Here is a 24,810-nt window from a genome sequence, read left to right on the forward strand (position 1 = left end):
GGGGTTGTGTCTTTAATAAACTAAGGCAGTTTGCGATTACTGAACAGTAAGAATGATTAATAAATCAATATGAAACAATCCATTAAAAGTCACGCCTCGCTTTCAGTTTCGGGCTTTGGCGTGTTTTGCACTCAAATTACAAACGTACCTCACCAAAGCCCAAGGGAACGAAGCTCAATTCAGCGCACTTACACTTCTCAAACGATCCCGGAAACGGGCCTGGGCAAGGTACGGATGGCACAGTGTGAGTAGGCCCTCAAACACTAGACAATTACTCTTCTTAACCATAACGCCAAAAAATACCAAAAATATACATTCAATATTAATCGACACACAAGTTAAACTGTTTTGAAAGTTGACCGTCTGTGTAAGGACAGCTGATGGTAGCCATAGCAACAACAAATGCCAGTCTATCGCAAGCTCCGAACCACATTTAAATCAGTAAGGGCATCGGCACACATTGTGTTTTCCACATGGTTTTAGACGCGATATGTGAATAGCGAATTCATGTTATAACACACAATTAAATACATATTTTGCAAGCTGTAGATAACAAGGAGGTAACTATTTTAATAACACTTACAGGTTGTGATCAGAAGGAAGAAGAATCTGCTTCATATTTGAATTGTGTACTAAAATCTCTACCAAGATAGGACATTACTAGTCTTTGCTAATCCTTCCTTAAATCGGAGTCAGAGGCAGAGTTTTGTTATTCCTGTAACTGCTTTAAAGAAGAAATGGTTAAGGTATTCAACTACTCTGTTTATGGCCACCAGGCATTCCTATTTTTGGCTACCTTATGTCAGGGACAGCGTCCCGTTGTGGATTCTACAGTATTTCTCTTTCTGCCACCAGTGATTGGAATGAGAAATCTCTCTCTCTACTTCCTGGATAGCCTTCACACAAACATAGAGAAGATATATGCACATGATGACATCCTTTCCAGCTTTGAATTCCGGGTGAAGTTAGTTGTGTGTTTAGACAAATATCTGAATGTGTATTGCTGTGTTTATTCCACCAGCTGAATGCATAGACCAAGGACACACAGAGACCACTTTTGACTATTTTGCCACATCTATTCTAGCTGTCTGGAAAAAGCCAGTGCTTGTATGCCTGGTAAATATTACATCCATGTCCCCTGATTCAGTAAGCCTAATGTGAGTACACCCTTAGACCATGCACAGGCACACTTTTCCCATTCTTAAAAAGTAAAAGTGGATTCAAACATGCCCTTAATACTTTTTAGTGCCTGCTGTTTTATACTTTGTGCTTGGATAATTTAAAAAGCCCTGTATGACAGAATATAAAGATTTTACTCAAAAAATAAAATAAAAAAGGACTAATTATAGCACAGCACTTTTTATAACTCCATGATCTATGAACGACAATGAAATGTCTAAAAACTGACTGTATTTTAATTAAAGGCAATAATATTTATATTCACTTTTGCATGTGTGACATTTAAAAGGAACGCCACGTCAAATACCCATATAATCATTCAGGAACATAATTCCTGTCTTAAACCAAACCCTAACTGTAAAATAATCCTAAAATCGGAGGGGAAACTCGGAGATGTTAGGCTAAACGTGACACCTACTGTAAACTCTCTTAAATCTAATTCTATTAAAATGCCTGTCTAAAATACTGCAATTTGAGATTTTTTTTTAAAGCAGATTATGGATCATTTGCTACAGGACAAGCAGTTTATAGAATAAATTAATTGTTTCCTATTCATTACAGAAAATACAATGACATAATGCTTTTTGATTTGTTGTTTTCTGTCTTTTGATTTAGTCTGTCGTTGGGTCTTCTCTTGATTATTCTTGCTTACTTGAGTGCACAAATATATAAAAGACTTTTGTGAACCAACCGAAAAATGAATAATGTAATTATATATATATATATATATATATATATATATATATATATATATATATATATATATATATATATATAGTACCGATGTACTACAATTTGTATATCACGCATTAAGAGTCATCTGAATGAAGGGCAGGGCTTGTATTGCTGCTTAGTTCTTGCGCTTTTTTTCTCCGTATTCCCTCCCCTCTCGTCCCTGTTTTCAAGAAGATTTTGACAATATTTGCCAGTCTTTATATCTGCTTCAGGAGAAGAATACAGACCAAAAGGCAGTCATTCTGAAAATCAGATTCTGCAATTCAGATATCTTATTAAGAAGACACCAGGTTTTACTCAAGTAAGTCTTCTAGAATGCAATATTTGTTTGAATGTTCAACTTTGGGTCCTTAAAGCCCATGTGTTGTGTTGTTTAGTGACAGTCTAATACTAAGGCAAAGTTAAACGTTCACTTCTGTTCAAATCATATTAAAGCTGCATGAATATTGCATGTTGCATGTTTTTCTGCAAAATGGTTTTGGAGCTAAATATTAAATCCCCACTTACACACATGGCCACTTTATTAGGAACATCTGTGCAACTGCTAACTGATACAATTATATAATCAGCCAATCAAACGTCCGCAGCTTAATGCTTTTAGGCATGTAGACATTTTCAAGATGATTTTCTGAAGCTCCAACCAAGCATTAGAACAGGGTGATCTGAATGTCTTTGAATGTGACATGCTAGTTTTTTGTGAGAGGGCCTGGTGGCTGGAAGCTAGATCAATCTGATAAAAAAACAACAATAACTTAAATAACCACTTGTTACAACTGAGGTCTGAGGATGTCACAGCTAAGAAAAGCATCTCTGAATTTGTGAAAACATGAAAATTTAATCAGATGAGCTACAGCAGCAACAGTTCACATACTGCAAGCTCATAAAAACTTGACCACAGAAAAGTAAAGGGAAAAAACACTTTTTAATATATAATCTTGAATGTGCAGGAAAATACAGAAGGCTGGATCCGAATTTGTTGTAAACAACTAACAATATATGGATCCAAATGCTGAGGCCTGTGTTTTACTGGTGTGAGGGATGTTATCTTGGCACACTTTGGGCCCGATTGTACCATATGAACTTTGCTTAAACCTCACTTTCTACTTGAACATTGTTGTTGACCCTGTTCATTCCTTTATAAGCACAGTGTAACCATCCTGTCATGGCTACTTTCAGCAGGACAGTACAAAGCTCCGGTCATCTCAACCTAATTTGATGAACAAGAAAGTTAGTTTGGCTCCACGGTGGTGCAGTGGTAGTACGTTTGCCTCACAGCAAGAAGGTCACTGGTTCGAGCCTCAGCTGGGTCAGTTGGTGTTTCTGTGTGGAGTTTGCATGCTCTCCCCAGATTGGCTTGGTATTCCTCCTGGTGCTCCGGTTTCCTCCACAAGTCCAAAAACATGTGGTATAGGTGAATTGGGTAGGCTAAATTGTCCATAGTGTATGTGTGTGCATGGGTCTGTATGAATGTTTCCTAGTGATGGGTTGCAGCTGGAAGGACATCTGCTGCGTAAAGCATATGCTCGATAGGTTGGTCGTTCATCCCACTGTGGCGACCCTAAATTAATAAAGGGTCTAAGCTAAGCTGAAAAGAAAATGAGACAGTGAGTTCACCAAACTTAAACAGCCACCATAGTTAAATTAAGTCAAGCACCTTTGGTTGTAGGGGAATGGGAGAGAGAGCTGGGCATCATGGTTGTGAAGCTAATGTTACCTTTAAAAAAGTGTGGAATCTATGATTTAAAGGGCCATGAAACCCCCTCGTTTCAGCAGGGTGTTTTCACACCTCTACTTTGGAAAAAGTCAGAAAAGTGGGCGTGTCTAGCTCTGTTTAGGGGGGAGTGTCGGAGGAACTAAAGTGGGATGGTGTGGGAGTGTCTATTTGGGCACGCGCGAGTTTCAGTCAAAATACACACACAGGAGAAAGTGATGGTGTTTAACCTACATGGACATCTGTAGTCGAATTATTTGCCAAATTATTAAATGTTGGACTTTAACAGCAGTTTGGCTCTTTCATTCAGGGAATTCATTCATGCCCCTCACGACAAACGCGATATTTGATTCGAGGAACTGCTCTAAGCGTGTATTTTTCATGCAATGTTTGATACCGCACGGCGAATGAGAGAAAAAAAAACTCTGCATTTCCCGGAAACTTAAGCAGGTCGCACACCAGAAGCGCCGCTCGGCGCCGCGACACGGCGCGTACATGACAGATTAAAGTATCGCACACCAGACGCGCACATTCGAATGATATTTAACATGAAACTAATCAGATTGCGCTCTGTGGCGCGGCTGAAAAATGAACTGCGTCCTGAGCCGTCGCCGGGCGCCGCCGACTTGCGGTGCCGGTGTGTGTATCCTGATAGAAACCTATGTTTAGAATTCTAAAATAGATGGCGCTGCGTGGCGCTGCGCGGCGCGCCGCCGAGCGGCGCTTCTGGTGTGCGACCTGCTTTAGATGCACACGGCAGGTAGCGTCAGAAAGCCGCGTGTGTTATTCCGGTCACAAAATGCGGTGCTATGTTTGCACTCAGTGCAATAGTTAACTTAATTCGATACGAACAAACTGAATAAACAAAGAGCACTGGTCGCTCACTTACCAAATCTGTAGAGACAGGACAATCACCAGCAACTAGAGCCGTGTCTTTATGAAGAGGAGAATAACGTTACAAGTGAATCCGGATTTCAGCGTTTGCAGATGAGAACAGCTCTCAGGTAAACAATGTTCCTCCTTAGACACGTAAGTTATTGTTGTCGAGCGTCACGTACACCGTTAATCCACACGTGAACCAGCTGAGCTCTCACAGAGAGAAAATGAAAACGAAACTTAATGGCAGCAAACTATAAAACAACACTTCACGCTTGTTTTGCCAACACAACGTGGCGTCTCTGTGGCGTTAACACGGTGACGCTAATGAATATTAATGAAGTTGCACAATAGAGCGCGCTGATTGGTTTGACCCAAGCCTTGCTCATGCATTAATGCATCACACTGTAAGACGTAATAAGACTCACTCTGGCACAGACGCCCAGTCTGCACGCTGGAATACACGCTATTATGTCATGACCGTGACGCAGCTTCAAAAATTCGTTTCAAACAGGAAGTACGAATTTGCTTGAAATAACGCAAAAACAACCAATTTACACTTTTTAGTGAAATATAGGTGTCCTAATAGTGTTTTTAGCAGTGTGGGACACATATACGACTGTCAACAGCTCAAAAAATGTGTTTTGGTGTTTCGTGACCCTTTAAAAAAATGAGGCATTTCTGAGGGAAAAGGGGGTGTAGCAATGTGTACCTATTACAGTGGCCAGTGTGACCTTTCTAAACTGTTAACTTACACACCTGTTTCAACTACAGATTAAACCTTAAAAAAAAGTTTTGTTTTTAAGTACTGTTTTTAATCCCATTAGCATCTCAATTAATGTTTGGTGTCTTATGATGATTTATGGTTTATAAATATATGATTATATGTTTTATTCATATATGATTTGTGAATATATTTGTGAATACTACAGAAATACTATGGAAGTCAATGGTTACAAGCTTCCAGCTTTCTTTACAATATATATTTCTGTGTGTGTTTTACAGACAATAGAAAGTCAAAAAGTTCAGTGGATTTGAAATGTGCAGCTGCATGACCTTTTATAATTTGCCAAAAGTGAGTTCTTGATTAATGCCAACCAGGCAGCTGAAACATTACTAAAGACCTGAATAATGTGTGGGAACTTGTCTGGTTTATATTCTTAAGTGATGTTCATTAGGAGGAGACTCCCTCACTTGTTCACATAACTTTGGAATTCTGAGGGTGGATAAAGCTTGTTAGGAATGTTTTTAAACACTGGCCAACTCCGGGAAACCACAATGGAAAAAAAAATCACCAGACATCCCTAGTAGCCGTTCCTTAGGAATTGCAAGAATCTGAACTGTCACACTAGTGCCAGCATGATATGCATCTCAGACTTTTTCCAACATGGAAAATATGTGGACTCACAGAAATTGGGTGTGCCTTGTTGTTTTCAAATGAATAGCAAAAAGATATTTTTCATTCCAGTAAATGACTGGATTCTGTTGGTTAAATATGTGCATTCATGCAAAACATGTTTCTATTTTTGTTTTCATGAACAGTCTTTGAGATGTTTTTAGGCTTTATTGTTTTAACTTATTTATCTTTTTGTCAGTAACTTTTATATGCCGTCCATTGACCAAACATTGAATACTCATTTGTAGGTAGCCTGACCTGCACCTCTCAAAGAAATAACTGTTGCATCTGCATAGACCAGTGTTAGGGATACTGTGTGTCTGTTTTTTTGTGCATGTGTTGGGTTGATTCCCAGAAGTTTGGCTTAAAACTTGTCTTGTATTTTGTCTATTTGTCTCTCTCTGTCTCCTGTTTTGATTATTTAAGAATGTTGGACTTTGTGAATAATTGACGGAATAAAAGTGTAACACAGTATCCTATAACCACACTGTTGACAAAGCCTGCTGTCTGAACTGAGCAGACCAGACCAGACTTGAGTGAACTGCTGGTCTGTTGTTAAGATCTCACACAGAGGCAGTCTGCTTTCTGCTTTCTGCAGTCTGCTAACCTACCTCTTACTGTTATGGTGAACTGCACGTGCCTGATAGTGCAAGCCTGAGAATACAATTTCAAGTCTTTCAGCTCCATCTACATCATCAAGTTTGTTGATGAAACAAGTAGGTCTCATCAACAAAAAAAAAAGATGAAAACTTCACAGAGAGGACTTGGCCCAAATGGTTAAACAATGTGGTACAAACAACATTTTATCATCAAAACAGCCCATGTGTCATTGAAAAGAATAAAAAAAAAAGTTTATTTGACAACTTTATTGATCTCTTCCACATATAGTAAGTACTTGTTGTTTGTTTTTTATTTGCTGGCAAAAAACTATGCAAATCATTCTCTGTGTCTAAGACTTTACCAAGACAGACTCTGTTATGATCACCAGCAATGTAGGCCTCGCAGATCACTGGAGAACACACCCTGTCATTTAGACAAACTATGGGCTGTTTCTCAATATGCGTTCTTCAGCGGTCTTGTGTCCTCATGTTCTCGTGAAACGTCATCATCAGCTGCCTAAGTTCAGTTCCAATACTCAAGACCGCAAGTATGGAGGATGCATGAAACTTCCCGGACGTGGTCTTGATATCGAGGACGCACCGATGCAGACTTGAGCACCAAACTCGCTCTGGAAGTCCCAGAAGTCATTGCAACTGGAGGTGGGAAGCGCTGCATTTTATATAGATTTATTATTAAAGTTCATAGATATGAATTATTTACCTCAGGATTTTCCCTAAATGAAACGGTGAAAGTAAACATTACCATGGACATCTTAGTAAAGGAATAAACACATTAAGGGTGTTTGTTTGCTGAAATTTTATTTATATTGTGCAACATATATTGATAATGTTTTTATGCAGAGCATATATTTTGAAAAACAATAAATCGTTGTATGAAGGCTGTAATGTTTAAATAATTTACCATTTAAAATGCGTAAAGGTCATGTGACTATCAGGAAGAACGCAGCATCTCAATTCTGAAAGGACGCGTTCTCTGCCCTCGCGGTCTCCTGAGTTTATTCTTCCGAGGACACCTGGCAAGACCGGTCTCCACAAGAACACAAGACCGTTCTCTGCGTTCTTGGAATTGAGAAACAGCCTATGTATCCCATCATACCCTGCATTTACACACCAGGTTCAGTTAACCTCCTGATTACACACACACACACAGCTGAAGCTGTTCGGGACTGATTACATGGACCATATACACTCACCACTCACACACACACACACACACACACACACACATCCTGGCAAATGTTCTAGTGAAGATACACTTGATGCATCCTAATTAGCATGCTATACATCCTAAATAATGTTTAAAAATAAAATAAGTAAGTACCAAATTGTAGTAAGTTGATAAGAAGGTTCCCCGGATGGTTTACTATTTCCCTGTAAAAATTCAAAATGTAGAACTGTCCATACTTTAACCGCTTAGATTGCCCACAATACATTTGTGCGTTTGATGTGAATTTCATTAGAACTACAAATGTGGGTAAATAAATATGTATATACTACATATGTAAATATACTACAAATATGGTGGATGCGTGGAACCAACCGTCGAGAGGTAGAGAGGCTCTCGTACAGATGTTTGCATGACTGGAAAATATTTAAATAGCATTTTTCGTGTTATATTTCATCTACAACAACAACATGAAATCACATAAAATTATAGAACTTTTGAAAATGTTTGGACATTAACGTCTGAATGCATAATTATCCTAAGACCTGGAGAGATTTCTCTGCATGAAAGTCTTGTAAATGGGAGATTAACCTGCTCCTGCTTCTCCAGAAAGGTAGAAAATTAAATATGAAAGAAATGTGGATGATGTGTGGATGATTGACATTCAATCATGATTGATGTTTCTCAATATGCGTTCTTCAGTGGTCTTGTGTCCTCGTGTTCTTGTGTAATGTCATGATCTGCTGCCAAAGATCAGTTCCAGTACTCAAGAACGGAGGACACGTGAAACTTTCCGGATGTGTTCTTGATATCGAGGATGCACCAATGCAGACTTGAGCAACGAACTTGCTCTAGAAGTCCTAGAAGTCATTGTGCCTGGGGGTGGGAAGCACAGAATTTTTTTTAGATTTATTTATTTAAGTTCAGAGATATAACTTATTTATTTCAGGAGTTCCCCTAAATGAGACGGTGATTATAAACATTACCATGGACATCTTAATAAAGGAGTAAACACATGAAGGGTGTTTGCTAATTTTATTTTTTTTATTAATTAATTTATTTTTATTTGTATTGTGCAACATATATTGATAATGTTTTTATGCAGAGTATATATTTTGAAAAACAATAAATCATTGTATGAATTCTGTAATGTTTAAATCATTTCCCATTTAAAATGCATGAAGGTCACGTGACCATAAGGAAAAACACAGCATCTTATTTCTCACAGGACGCATTCTCTGTTCTCGTGGTCTGCAGAGTTTGTTCTTCCGAGGACACCTGGCAAGACCAGTCTCCACAAGAACGCAAGTCCGTTCTCTGCATTCTTGGAATTGAGAAACAGCCAAGGTCTTGCCAAGTTACCTTGTAAGAACCAACTCAGGAGAGTCCGAGAACTCTTCCTAATGGTCACATGACCTTTACACATTTTTAACAGAAAAGTAACATTAAACATCACAGGATTCAAACTAAGATTTATTTGTTTCATTCCTTATTTATAGTACTATATTTTTTTCAATTTAATATGTCACCAGCCACTTTATTAGGTTTAGCTGTCCAACTGCGCATTAACACAAATTTATAATCAGCCAATCCCATGGCAGCAACTAAATGCATTTAGAAATGTAGACATGGTCAAGACAATCTGCTACAGTTAAAACCGAGCACCAGAATGGGCAAGAAAGTTGATTTAAATGACTTTGAAAATGGCATGGTTGTAGGTGCCAGATGGTTTAGTCTGAGTATTTCTGATACTGAACTGCTGATCTACAGGGATCGTTACACACAACCATCTCTAGGGTTTACAGAGAAGAGTCCAATAAAGTGAAAATACCCAGTAAGCAGAAGTTCTGTGGGCACAAATGCCTTGTTGATGCCAGAGGTCAGAAGGATTAAGTACGAGTATGATGCAGACTCAGGAGGTTGTGGTTCCATTTCCAACATTCTTTATTATAGTACAATAAACTGAAATAAAGTATTAAGTAACACTTACTAAAATAGGCAACTGAGCACTAATGCAGGAGTAATCAGTCCAGGCAATGGTCAGGGCACACAAAGAGGGATCATAGGCAAGATTCCAGGCAATGGTCAGGGCAGGCAGAACAAAATCAGGCGAGTTCACAGGCAGGGGTCAGGGCAGGCAGAGAACAATCACAATCAGAGAAACAGTCAAGTTGCCAACCAAAAACACAGTCTAGAGATATAAGAAACCGCTCAGAATTGTCTGCAAACAAAACAAGACTTCACAATGAACAGAGATTAAAGTCTGTATTTATGTTCTAGTGAAGATTGTCATCCGTTGCTGGGCAATTAGCACCAGATACAGGATTTTGGGATTTGAAGTCCAGAAACAGCTTTCAGTATTCGGTTAATAATGACCTCTGCTGGTTGGTGATGGGTTTAGCTGGGACAAAGCTCGTGACAGATCCCTCCCTCTGCGAGCAGCTCCTGATACGAGGAGGCAACTAATGCTGGGGTCTTCCACGGGGTCTAGCAGCCGTCTTCTCTGGGTGAAGTTGGTAGAATTGCTGGATTAGAGATGGATCAAAAATGGGTTGACCCAAGATCTCTCCTTGGGGTCAAACCCCTCCCAGTCAACTAATTCAGGATTTCATGTAACTGATATGCCTCCTCTCCATCAATGAGGATGGATTCTGCAGACAGTGCACTGATTGCCATATCTCCAGTTCAACTGGACCAGCAGTTTGAGCTAAGACATATGAAATGTGGGAGAGATGCGGTAATTAGAAGGCAAGGGACGGCAGTAATATACTGGAGTAATCTGTCTGATAATCTTAAATGTACCCACATACCGGAAGCAGAGATTCTTGCATGGCAGGCGTACACAAAGGTCTTGAGTAGACATCCATACCCATTGACCAGTGCTGTATTCATACATATGAGGGCGAGATCGATTTGCTTGGTCTTTGAATCTCCTTACAGCTTGTTTTAAGTGAGTATGATCTGAATCCCAGGTAGCCTCACTTCTCCGTAACCAGACATCCACTACATCTGTAGGTTCAACAGAGCAAGGGAATAATGATGGTTGATATCCTAAGATGCCTTTAAATGGTGACATACACGGTAGCATGTTTATGGATACAATTTTCTGCATATTCTGCCCATATTAAGTATCAGATCCAGTCAGTTTAGTTGTTGCTGCAGTTTGTTATGAGGAATCAGATTAGTTCTTGATATAACCTTTCCACCTGACCACTAGATTGGGGTGATACTCGTAAGTAAGGCTAATGGTAATGTAAGTGTTTTTGGCAGAATGCCCTCTATACTCTTCATGTGAATTGTGGCCCACGGTCTGATAAAATATCATCTGGGAGTCTGTGGAATTGAAATAAAAGGTTAGATTTAAATGGAAGTTTAGAAAGTGGTATGAGGTGGCAGGCCTAGGAGAATCAATAATGGTGAGAATAATTGTGTTGCTTTGAAAGGGCGATAAGTCAGTAAAAAGTCGAAGAAATTCATGACCTGGGTAAGGGTTGTAAAAGACCTACTGGTTGGAGGCAGGAATGTTTTTGCTTATTACACAAGGCACATTTATGGATAAATTCTGTGGTGTCTTTCTGCATAGTAGGCCACCAAAAGCGATTTTGGAGTAATTGCATAATACCAGGGTGTCCTTATCTCAGAACAGAATGAACAGGTTGTAGTACTTTTTCTCTAGGACATTGTGGAACAAGTGATCTGTTAGAGGGCAGTTGATTTGATTGAGCTTGATAAATCTCAGTCATTATGTCCCATTGTACTGGTTCAATGAGCAGGCTCTCGGGTAGAATGGATTCATTAGTGGTTCGTTTTGTCTCTCCATCAATTAGACATGAAAGAGCATCAGCTTTAGGCCCAATCCCAATTCTATTTTTGTACCCCTTCCCCTTAGCCCTTATAACCGAGGGTTAAGGGGAAGGGCTTCAAATTTTACCCCTAAGAATTGGGACAGCACTACAGCACCTGTACACATCATCATATGTCCTCGCGATCTCTTGCTTCATATGAGATCAGACTATCGCGACTGCTGTAGTGATTCCAGTTGTGTTATTTTTTAGTACTTATCTTCAGGTAATCACTAAAGGCATATATTATGTCATCAAAATGATCTAATGTGGCAATAAGATCGTAACAGTACTGTGCATTTACAGAGTGGCCATATTCATCTATGTAAACACACCAAAAAAAAACATTAACATTATAGCAGACACTGTAAAAAGCTCATTCCCAGTGACTAGACTTTTCTAAACAAAAAAATTCAAAAAAGTTTGTTATAATGACAAAAAAATACTAATTAGTGGATGTCCTTACTTCCAGGTGCAGCTGTGGCTATTGCATTCTGGGAAATTTTTCTTACCCCTTGGTTTCGAGTGTGGTCCTGAAAAATCTTCATTTGAAGGGATGTATACCCCTTGCCCTTAGCCCTACACCTTCAAGCTAAAGAGAACTGAGACATAACTACCCCTTCATGGGCACACGCAAAACAAGGGGTAGGGGTAAGGGAAAGGGCTAATGGGAAGAATCGGGATTGGGCCTTAGTGTTTTTGACCCAGGGCAGCAGATAACAGAAAAATTAAATCAGTTAAAGAACATGGACTGTCTGGATTGTTAGGAGTTTAGTCTTTTTGCACACCATATGGATTCTTCAAATGAGCTTTATTAGCATGACTTGCACAGTATTGCAAAAGCAACTATACAGTACATAGAACAAGAATATATCTGTAAAATAATTAATAGGTGTATGTATTAAATACAAAGTAAATTAATATATTCATTCATTCATTTTCTTTTTGGCTTAGTCCCTTTACCAATCTGGGGTCATCACAGCAGAATGAACCACCAACTTATCCAGCCTATGATTTAAGCAGCAGATGCCATCCAGCCACAACCCACTGCAAAACATCCATACATACTCATTCTTTCATTAATTTTCTTTTCGGCTTAATCTCTTCATTAATCTGGGGTTGCCACAGCACAATATACCCCCAACTTATCCAGCATATGTTCCACGCAGCGAATGCCCTTCCAGCTGCAACCTATCTCTGGGAAACATCTATTCACACCCATACACTATGGACAATTTTGCTTACCCAATTCACCTACGTATACCACATGTCTTTGGACTGTGGGGGAAACCAGAGCACCCGGAGGAAACCCACGCAAACGCATATATATATTATGTGACGCAGTGGCTCAGTAGGTAGTGCTGTCGCCTCACAGCATGAAGGTCGCTGGTTCGAGCCTTGGCTGGGTCAGTTAGTGTTTCTGTGTGGAGTTTGCATGTTCTCCCTGTGCTCGCGTGGGTTTCCTCCGGGTGCTCCGGTTTCCACCATAGTCCAAAGACATGTGGTACAGGTGAATTGGGTTGGCAAAAATTGTCCGTAGTGTATGAGTGTGTATAGATATTTCCCAGAGATGGGTTGCAGCTGGAAGGGCACCTGCTGTGTAAAACGTGCTGGATAAGTTGGCGGTTCATTCCACTGTGGCGACCCTAGATTAATAAAGGGACTAAGCCGAAAAGAAAATGAATTACATATATTGCATGTTTTTATTGTTTCAGATCATCAAACAAAGACAACTTAAGTAAACACACTGTACATTTTCTAAATGACGATTTTTATTATTAAGGGAAAACTAAAAAATAAAAAAAACTACACAGCTAAGTGTTTGCCCCAATCTTAAAATATCTTAACTCTACTTTAACAGACATTTAATCTCTCTAGCCTAACCCAGGCCTGATTACTGCCAAATCTGTCCATAAAAAATCACTGCCTAACAAAGTGAAGTAGACCAAAATATCCTCAAAAGCTAGACATCATGCTGAGATCTAAAGAAATTCAAAAACCAGAGACAAAGAAAATAATTGAGATCTTCTAGTTTAGAAAAAGTTATAAAGCCATATCTAAACTTTTGGGACTGCGATGAACCACACTGAGAGCAAATATCTACAAGTGGCAAAAACATGGAAAAGTGGAGAACGTGTTTTGCTTTTTTTTTTTTCTCCATTGTGGCACAAATTGGATTCTGTCCATGTACATGCAAGCAGGAAAAAAATCACATGGATTCCGATTCACTCAAATCAGACTCAGGCCTTGTTCATATGTGGAAATTTTGTCCGATGTGAATTGGATCCATGCCCTCGTATCTGCAGTGTACATAAGTGGGTAGATTGGATTTTCATCTGTTAATGCGAGTCGCACATCATTAAAAAACGATAGTGAATGATGTCAATACTGTGCTTTCATTTCAAAACAGACTTCAGCAGAGTCCCAAACCTTAAATCTAATATACAAGAACAACAACAACAACAAAAAAACATTTATATTGTCATGTAGCACAATTATTTAAGCATGTTAACAAGAGGGAGAAAGAGAGAGTGCAATGTTGGCCACATAAACTATATAAACTGAAACTGTTGCATATTGTAAATTACATGCATAAATCATGCCATAGACATTACAGTAAGATGCCTACTGGTTTATAAAAGCCTACATAAAAAGATGGCCAAATGAGAACTTTTCTGCCATAAACTATAGTAAAACAACTTGTCAAAAAAGAATAATAATAAAAACAAACCCTGCGAACAGATTAAAAACACAAATGGAGAAAAAAACGCTCTTTAATTATCAGCTGTTAGTCAGTGCCCGCTCTTTTTTTCCTGGTCATTGCGTCTTTGCTGTGTTTTGTGTAAATGCAGACAATCAGATACGAGTCACATTTGAAAAAATGATGATGAAGATGATGTAAGCGGGATGCCCAAAATATCAGATACAGTCACAAAATCGGATTTAACCATCAAGTGTAAATGCAGCATTAATTTCCTCAAGCTAAAGTGATTCTTCACACCAGAAAGTCCACTTTTGAATAGCTAAAGAATAACAAAATAAAGACTTTTGAGTGGTCTAGTCAAAGTCCTGACCTGAATCCAATTGAGATGCTGTGGCGTAACCTTAAAAATCCTTGAAGATGAGTGAGCCAACATTCCTCCACAGTGCTATAACAGACTCATTGCAGGTTTTTGAATACTCTTGATTGCAGTTGTTGCTGCTAAGTGTGGCCTTATCAGTTATAAGGTTTAGAGGGCAAACACTCTTTTCCCACACAGAACTATGTAGGTTTGTATTTTGTTTCCTCTTAATAATAAAAAATATATATATTTCAAAACTGCAAAAGCTGTTACTCATGTTATTTTTGACTAATATTGTTTAATTTGTTTTATGATCCAAAACATTAAATTGTAACAAAATAAGCAAAAATGTGAAATCTGTAAGGAGCAAAATCTTTTTCACACCACTCCACTTTCACTCTCCCACAGATTTTTATAGTTTCAGTCATTATGTATCATAAAAAAATAATGCAATTATCTTCAACAGCACATAAAACACTCACTTGTTTTAAAATCTGCTCGATATAAAAAAGCTTTCACTTGTTCACATAGTGAATGAGATAAGTAACACTGAATTTGTGATATTGCTGAGGTTGTGAAACAAAAAGACCTATTTTTTTCAAAATAAATGATTTTATCAAAGCTGATGTAACAAGGGGTTTTTCATTGCACCCTTAGTGGGTAATCACATGCCTAGTATGAAATCACACATTATGTTTTACACTCATGAGACAATGTACTATTTTTGTCAAATAATATGTCATGCTTGCATAAACTACATAAACTTGGACAACTTAACTGTGTTAGCTGAGCTGAACATGTGTACCTCAGTTGGGGGGTTGGGAAAGAAAAAGAGCTCTGCTTACAAAGGTTTCTAACAGATGACATCTCACAGGGGATTTTCATTGCACCAGTAGTAGGCAACCACATTCCTAGCATGATGTCATACAGTCCTTCTTATCAAAGTTAAATTATGTTTGTCTCAGATTCCACTCTGAGATAAGTGTTGGAATAAGCTCACTGTCCAAATTGGACTATCAAAGTATAATGTGTGTGTGTGTGTGTGTGTGTGTGTGTATTAGATTTTTTCATTTTTAAATATTTAAATAAAAATTCAAGGGGGCTAATAGTTGTGACTTCAAATATATATATATATATATATATATATATATATATATATATATATATATATATATATATATATATATATATATATATATATATATATATGTGTGTGTGTGTGTGTGTGTGTGTGTGTGTGTATACAACAGTTCTGTCGGGTTAAAGAATCTGATTTGCTGATAGCCATATGATATTTTGCAATAACAGCCTCTTCACCTTTGGATTACTCCGCCCACATACAGCGACAAGCAGAGGACACTCTACAGTTTGACAAATAGTCCTGCTGTTGGGCAACATACTGTACGTTTGGGGCTTTTTAAGTCATACATTGTTTAGATTGCAATTATGCAGTTTATTTATAAAGATGGTAGCTATTTTAAAATACTTATAATTTCTGAGAGACTCTGCATCGGCGTCCATTAGCCTATCATTGATTATGTTTACATGGACACCAATAATTTTAATGCGATTAAGACAATACTCTAATTAAGAATCGACCATGTAAACAGAGATTTTTGATTCATTTAATCAGATTAAGGTCATAATCGACCTAAAGAGAAATCAAATTAAGACGTTTGGAGTATGCCGATTTTAGTCACGTTATTAAAGTGCATTACAGACATGTAAACACCTTAATCGAATTATTACCATCATGTAGGGCTTTTTGCCGCATTTTACGACAGGATAGTCCACACACACACGGCTGTTTGACACTCTTTGCACCTACCCAGTCAGTGCAGACCACAGACACCTGCCTCTTGAAATGCGGAGCTTTTTTTTTTTTTTTCTTCCATTCAGCTTGTGGTATGAACTTCCATTAAAACAACTCTTCCAGCAGTTCATTGCATCCAATATCTCGTTTGTCACTGGAGGTATGCTCGAATGAAAGTGAAGTGCCAAACCTCAGTTAAAGTTTACAAAATAATAATAAAACATCCAAAATTACATGATACTTCAGAGAAAATGCGGATTACGTGGTGAAGCAATGACGTTAATCTGAGCATGTGCTATAACATGTAAAACGCAATCACGAAAGAAACATTCAAAAAGCAACTCATGTAAACACCTTAATCTTGTTATTGTTGTTACTCTCCTCGAGATGAAACAAAGGCTCCAGTCATTCTTGATTTTAACTGACATTTATTCGGACACGAGTCTGTTGTATGTCTTGTACATTCTAGCCTTGCACTCCTTTATGTCACCAATATTGCCGTCAGAACTACGAAAATAAATACATAAACTTAAATTAACCCTTTAAAGGTGATGTTGCATGTAATGAACAACATACATACAACCAAAAGATAAAGTGCACATTCAAAATGTAAAGAAATACACTTAATTGGCTAATTATAAATTAACATACGGACACATAATCATACATGTCACATCCGTGAGCACTATACGACACATACCTCATTGGCCTCTTTAATTCTAGAGGAATAAACTTGAAGGGTTGCAGTTTCTCTTAAACTTCTTTGCACTTATTAATCCTTAAAAACATGTAATTAGCACTGCACCTTGTAGCTGTACTACTTGTAGTGCAACGGAAGAATATCTTGATTGCAACAATGAAATAATTCCCAAGCTAAACATAACAAGAAAAGGTTCCCCCCTCCCCCTTATAGTTTTAGTTAAATAACTTTAAATTAATTAACGTGCATTAACAACAAATATACATTACTTATTTATTTTTATGATTAATCTGAACACTTTAACTATTTATTGAACCTTTTAATGTAAAGTGTATGTTTATAGAGTGTAATATATGAGAATTGCTTTTGACAGCAGCTACAATTGTCTTAATTAGATTAAGGCAGATAATTCGATTACTGATGTCCATGTAAACGTAGTCATTGACCAGACCAAATATGGTTGACGTTGTCCATCCACAACAGGGGAACAGAGACTGCATAATAAGTCCTTACAGATGAGGAAAAACTCAGCGTAATTTTAAACTACAGCTGATCAAATCATAAAACTGGTAAGCGGCTTTTTAAGTTGATCTCTTTTTTTTGTATGTTGTAGTGCTGTATTTATATCATAATAATTGTAGTGTGTTGAGTGTGAGATGGGACTCATCCTAAAGTCTTAAAACTGAGATGGTCATCTGTTTCTAATGCGACTCCTGTTTTCGCTATTGCAGAGTAGTTCCGTAAACAGAATGAAAGAACAGATGCCCTCATGTGTTTAGCATTTTTCGTTATCACAAACAAAGAGCATTCCAGTAGTGACTGTGTTGCTTTTGGCTTTTAGTTTATTATTGTGATGTGTGTTTGCAACAGAGAGGTATTTGGAAATCTTTGTAGACTAAGATAACATTTAATGCCGTTCAGCCTTTTAATCTTAAAATGTGAGCAAAAATGTGAAAAATGTGTAAAATGTGTCATCACTTTCCACATTACCGCTAGAGAATCATTAGAATACTAGCTCTAAAGTGACATTAGTGAGTTAGTAAGGGCTTCTGCTGTTCTGACATCAGCTGCAGATGTTAATGAATAGCAGAAGAAAGTAGTTCCTCATACAAAAGGGTATTAAGAGTCTCCATGTTTGATTTTCTTTTTTTTCCAGTGACGATATACAGCCCCATCGCACTGCTACTCATGTAATATTGCTCATATACATACATATAAATACGTATTGTACATATATATATATATATATATATATATATATATATATATATATATATATATATATATATATATATATATATATATATATAAACATCTTTAGGGGTCTCTGACACATTTCTTTTATTATTTATCGTTATTATATTAATCAACATTAACTGTGTGCATCAGCAGGCAGTTTTTAAGTTCATTATTTAATATAGGCTCCCTCAAAACACAAAGGCACACACAAAATGGACTTCCAGTGTGGATTATACTTTTATTAAAATAATAACAAAATAATTACATTTTTAAAGTTTTTAATTTGTCAATTCTCATTATTTCCTATATATGCAGCTTTTGTGCTTTTATAGAATAGGAGTTGGTAAACATATCAAGGGTGTGCACAGATGGGTAGCATTTTGATTGTATGTAGTGGGCCGCTCTGGCCCAAAATGCCAGGGTTGATTTTTTTTGTCCCAGTCCAGCCCTAGTCTATAGAGATCTCCCAGTATTTCAGTTGCAATCGGGATTTCACAAAAATAATCCCAAAAAAACCCAAAGCAAAGCAAACTGCTAGATAACTATGGTATATATACAGCAATACAAAATAGAGATTAACTTAGAATGTCACTTACCTGTACTATAATGATTTGTTCAGCTGTAGTTTTAAATTTACTCTTGAGAAAAACTTTTTCACACCCTAAGAACTTAATATTTTCTGTCACCATCTTGTAGTGAAACATCAACCATCCATTTCTTTGCTCTTTGCTCAATTTGACAGGCTAATGGCAACGGACGTGCTGGAATTCCCATCTCTGAAATTGTGCAAACATATTTTCAAGTAGGCTATTCTTATAAATAAACTGTAGCTTCAATCTAAACACCTACATTCTCACCCAGAAAGCCTCAAAAGTACATTATGTGGTCCAACAGCTGCAATACTTGTCAAAATGCAGTGAGTCCTCTCCTTTCTCGTGTGGGCAGAGTAATAAACACAGGTAAAGAGGCTGTACAAGTGCTGATATTACAAAATATCACAAGGCTATCAGCCAAACAGATTGAAGATCCAGACATAACTGTTCTATACACTATATAGAGTGCACTATATATAGAGTTGAAGTCAGAATTATTAGCCCCCCTGAATTATTAGCGCCCCTGTTTATTTTTTTCTCCAATTTCTGTTTATTGGAGGAAAAATTGTTTCAGCACATTTCTAAGCATAATAGTTTTAAAAACCTATTTCTAATAACTGATTTATTTTATCTTTGCCATGATGACAGTAAATAATATTTAACTTGATATTTTTCAAGACACTTCTATACAGCTTACAGTTACATTTAAAGGCTTAACTAGGTTAATAAAGTGAACTAGGCAAGTTAGGGTTATAAGGCAAGTTATTCTATAACGATGGTTTGTTCGGTAGACTATCGGAAAAAAAAAATTAGCTTAAAGGAGCTTATAATTTTGTCCCAAAAATAGTTTTTAAAAAATTCAAAACTGCTTTTATTCTAGCCGAAATAAAACAAATAAAACTTTTTCTAGATGGAAAAATATTATCAGACATACTGTGAACATTTCCTTGCTCTGTCAAACATAATTTGGGAAATATGTAAAAAAGAAAAAAAATCAAAAGGGGGCTAATAATTCTGACTTCAACTGTACATATATAAAAACATTACTAAAAAACAAAACCAATTTTGAGATGAATCACAGTTTGTCCATTGTTCATAAAAAATCTGTCATTGCTGACATATTTCAGTTAATGTGACCTCTGCTCATGATTAATCCCCTGTATAAATAACATAGTAGAATTGAGACAATAACCCTAGTAGTAAAGAATTCTGGCCCAGATTTGGCATAAAGCTGGCACAGCAGGCATTCATCCGGCACTGGCATACAGCTTGTGAGTCAAACATGGCCCGGGTTTGGCAGAGGTGGCACCATCTTTAAGGCGGCACACAAGACTTGGGCCAGATGTAAAACGTAGTATTTGGCCTAGATTTGAAAAATTGATATGTGGGCCACGTGAATTTGGCCAGTCTTGACCCACATTTGAAATACATTAAAATAACTTTTGAGTAAAGAAAAAAATTCTACCAATCAGGTCACTGAGAAAAAGTATGCCCATAGTTGCATAAAGCGCAACACTTCATGGGTTTATCAATTTCATTGCAATTGTGACACACCAACCTATCTGGCCCAGTTCAGGTCCAGTTATGGGTTATTAACTTGGCTGAGACTTGGCCCAGATATGGTCCATGTTTGGCCCTTGTTTTGAAGCCAGATTTGGTCCAGTCATGTACCGTAATTTGCTGCGGCCTGTGGGCCAAGCAAAACTTGATTGTGTGGGCCAGAGCAGGACCAGAGAAATTTTGCTATATGGGAAGATTAAACACCATTTTTGTCTAAAATGGACACATTCTTTCATTAATTTCCGATTGTCTTAGTCTCTGATTTATCAGGGGTAACTGCCAACTACTCACCAAAGACAGAATACAGAAATGATTGACAAACTCTAAAGTGTCACACTCTTTATATTGTTGTATTGGCCAAATCGTACAAATCTGTGATCAGTTCATATACTAAAAGAGGGCCTGGGTGAGTGTGGAATTTCCTGGGCTAAAAATGTGCCCCATTCATCCCTGGCCAAGGAATAAAACCCATGATTGTTGTGCAAGATTTATATTTATTTTAAATGAAAGCGCACACTGCATCATGTCTTATTTCTGGAAGGTTCCAGACCACTACTGTTCAAACCTCCTGCATTGTGGCAGTTCCTGAAATTAGCAAGGGATATGGCTGAGACAAAAGCCACTGTATGTAGACAAAGATATAATTATATACTGTTTTATGCAAACATGTGCTAGCCTGAGTGGCTACAGGCATTTTTGATTATAATCAACATTAAAACGTTCTCTAAATTGCTGTTGTTTAAGATAAAGTGAGTTATGCTTGGAAACAAATAACACCAGACAAAGGAACACTATTACACACAGAGCGCTTGCTGAAGAGAAGACACTCTGCTTTATTTTAGTTGCAGTTGTATCTTCACTGTCCAATCTATGAGGTCACACCACAACATTGGCTAGATTTCACAGTCTGATGTCATCACACAATGTCATTGTGATTTTATTGCTATTCATGATGCAGAACAAATCTCCTTGAAGGGAACTTTTTTTAGCACTCATACAACTCTTTTTCTCAATTTTCTCTTCTATCAGCTGGCCAGGTTAGATAACACTTCAGTTCTTCAAATAAGAAAAAAACTTTCTGATTTAAATTTTATTATAATGAATTTTTATTACCTCAACCACGTGATTGCATGAAACCTCAATGCAATTTTCTTTTTTTGTGAATTTTTTGGCTATGCTACTCCGTAATAATAAAAGCCAGAGTATTCAGTATTCACTGAAAATAATAAGTCCTGCCCTGGGTGTGACGTTTTCTTAGGGAATTGAATACAGATATCTTGACGTAAAAGGAAGGGGTGAAGCTGGAGTATGGGTGCAGTTTCTCAAGACCAGCCTAATGTGTTTATAGAACAATTGTGAAGATAATATTTCATATATGAAAACATGTTATGTTTTCATCTAAAAGTGCACTCATTAACTGTTTTCTCTCACACACACACACGAAAACTCACATGAACATATCAGATGCCTGATAAAAGTTTTATTTTACATGAACTGGATTCTTAGTGGAGTACAGACATGTTGACATCATATATGGACCACAAAACAAGTCTCAAGTGTATACATTTGGAAATAGAGATTTTTTACAGGATCCATATTAATACCACAAGGGTACATATTAGTACCTAAAAAGTACAAAGGTGTTGGCGCAGTAGCCTAGTGGTTAGCATGGTTGACATATGGTGCAGTAGCACATCAGGGTGTCCCGAGTTTGAATCCCAGCTCAGGACATTTCTCAATCCTACCCCTCTCACTTCCACTTTGCTTCCTATCTCATTACTGTCCTACCTAAAAAAAAGCCAAAAATAAATCTTTAAAATGAAAAGTACAGAAGTGTTCCTCTCAATTTTTACGTACTCATATATACATTTAAGGGTACCAATGTGGACCCTTTATGTACAAATGTGTACCTTTTGGAAAGGTACCACCCCAGTGACAGCTCATGTACCTTTATTTATGAGAGTGCAGGACAATATTTCACTAAGATACAGCTATTTGCAGCACAGTGGCTCAGCGGTTAGCATTGTTGTCTCACAGCAGGAAGATATGTATGTATGCATGTATGTATGTATGTATGTGTATATATACATATATGTATGTATGTATGCATGTATGGATCTATATTGCTTTCTCTCTTTTTGTTTGTTTGTTTCTTTCTTTCCTTTCTCAGGTCCCATTGAGATTAATAAAACGTATTTTTCCAGGAAGTTCTGGCCAAAAAATAAATAAATAAAAAAATACTTGTAAGATAACGCAATGTCATTATATGTATTTACCATAAAACAACAGGGATTATTCATTCATTCATTTATTTTCTTTTCAGCTTAGACCCTTTATTAATCTGGGGTCACCACAGTGGAATGAACCGCCAACTTATCCAGCACGTTTTACACAGTGGATGCCCTTCCAACTGCAACCTATCTCTGGGAAACATTCATACACTACTGACAATTTAGCCTGCCCACTTCACCTGTACCATATGTCTTTGGACTGTGGGGGAAAGCGGAGCACCCGGAGGAAGCCCACACGAATGCAGGGAGAACATGCAAACTCCACACAGAAACGCCAACTGAGCCAGCTGAGGCTCGAACCAGTTACCCTCTTGGTTTGAGGCCACAGCACTACCTACTGCCCTGCCACTGCATTGCTGGGATCACACATAAACCTCCTAATTAAAACGACAACAAGGCTTACTCAATTCAGGGTGCAATAAACTTTCAAAATGATTCAAAGAAGGAATTGCTGATTTTCCATGTTCTGAATGCAATTCAGACACTTCTAATTAAATCCAGATCTAGACTGATAGTTATTTCTGACCAAGCATTACTAGAACTAGAAATATATTTTGAAAGCATACCCCACAATGCATTTACTATAAACAGCAACATATATGATTTTCTTATTTGATGTAAGGAGGACCAGCCAAGTAAGTAAGTACGTAATGTGTATTTATATAGCACATTTATTGTGTATGACCATACACCCAAAGCACTTCACAATCATAAAGGGAGTCTCTCCACACCACCACTAGTGTGCAGCATCCACTTGGATGATGCAACAGCAGCCACAGGACAGTGGCGCCAGTGCACTCACCACACACCAGCTATTGGTGGAGTGGAGAGAGTGATACAGCCAATTTGATGGATAGTGATAAATTGTGAGGCCATGATTGTAAGGGCAGATGGAGGGAATTTGGCCAGGACACTGGGGTTACACCCCTACTCTTTACGAAAAGTTAAAATGGGATTTTTTTATGACGACAGAGAATCAGGACCTTGTTTTAATGTCTCGTCCGAAAGACGATACATTAAAGCCAACATTATTGTACAGTAAACTATGGTAGGTGTGTGAGTAAGCATTGGAAATAAAACACAATGCAGAATGATAAATGTTATCCAAACTTTTTAGTAAATACAATGACGCATTCATGTAAACAGTATTGCCATTATCTAAAGTGGGTAAAAACCTGGAATGAATAAAAAAAAACCCAAAACAAAAAAACAAACAATCTTGTTATTCCCAATGATTTGTTATTCAACTACTGTGTATAAAAATTACGAGAAAAAAAATGCTATGTGCTAAATGTGCTAAAACAGAAATATCCTGTTATCTTTTTACATTACACTAAGACAACGAGTGACTTTTCATTTTTAATTGTGCTCGCTGATCCTCTCGTACATCGCTTGTTTTCATCACCTAAACGAATGCCCAAGTCTATTTAACAAACTATATTATCGAAAACGCCAGATGTTTTCATCGGCTGAAACATACTTCCGTGCATATAAACACATTCATAAGCAAGAACACAATCTACATAAGCTTTGAGGGTAACACTTTACAATAACAGTACATGAATAATGACGTATTAATATGTAAACTAAACATTAATTTATTATGAATAAATGATGAGTTAAGGTATGCACTAGTCATGAATTAACTTTAAGTACAACATGAGTCACATGAGTTCATGTGTGAATAACGACTACCTTAATTACTTGTTAGTACATGTTGTTAATTAATGTATTAATTAACATTTAAGTTTCGGCTAAATGTAACCAACATGAACTCAAGAGCTGTTAATGTATAGTTATGTCATGACTTTACTTGGAGGGGCACATCACTATTAACTCATCCTTAACTACTTATGAACTCCTCTTCATGTTGATGTTGACAGAACACTTTTCTATTGTTATTCAGTGTAAACTCACTAGTTGGACGTGCATAAGGAGTTCATGAGAAGTTAAGAATTGGTTAATGATGATGTGACCCTCCAAGTAAAGTCACAACATAATTATACATTAACATATCATGAGTTCATC

General features: G+C 37.4%; 1 protein-coding gene and 1 long non-coding RNA gene across 8 annotated transcripts in view; one reads left to right on the top strand and one right to left on the bottom strand.

Moving 5' to 3' along the window:
* Positions 1 to 7,030, bottom strand: part of LOC141378748 (uncharacterized) — a 45,368-nt gene extending 38,338 nt beyond the window's left edge. Inside the window, exon 1 of the long non-coding RNA XR_012394045.1 lies at positions 6,918 to 7,030. This is a non-coding gene — a long non-coding RNA (uncharacterized lncRNA). The remainder of the gene's footprint in view (positions 1 to 6,917) is intronic.
* The window catches only part of si:ch211-195m9.3, a 51,972-nt gene continuing 29,222 nt past the window's right edge, over positions 2,061 to 24,810 (top strand). For 2 of the 7 annotated variants that reach the window (XM_073929994.1, XM_073929993.1), the window contains exons 1-2: positions 2,077 to 2,215; positions 22,815 to 23,425. The gene's annotated coding sequence lies outside the window, so the exon portion shown is untranslated. Of the gene's footprint in view, positions 2,216 to 22,814; positions 23,426 to 24,810 lie in introns of all 7 variants that reach the window. The other 5 variants (XM_073929992.1, XM_073929999.1, XM_073929995.1 and 2 more) reach the window with 4 other exon arrangements.

This window comes from Danio rerio, chromosome 18 (genome assembly GCF_049306965.1).
Source record: "Danio rerio strain Tuebingen ecotype United States chromosome 18, GRCz12tu, whole genome shotgun sequence".
Classification (NCBI taxonomy): domain Eukaryota; kingdom Metazoa; phylum Chordata; class Actinopteri; order Cypriniformes; family Danionidae; genus Danio; species Danio rerio.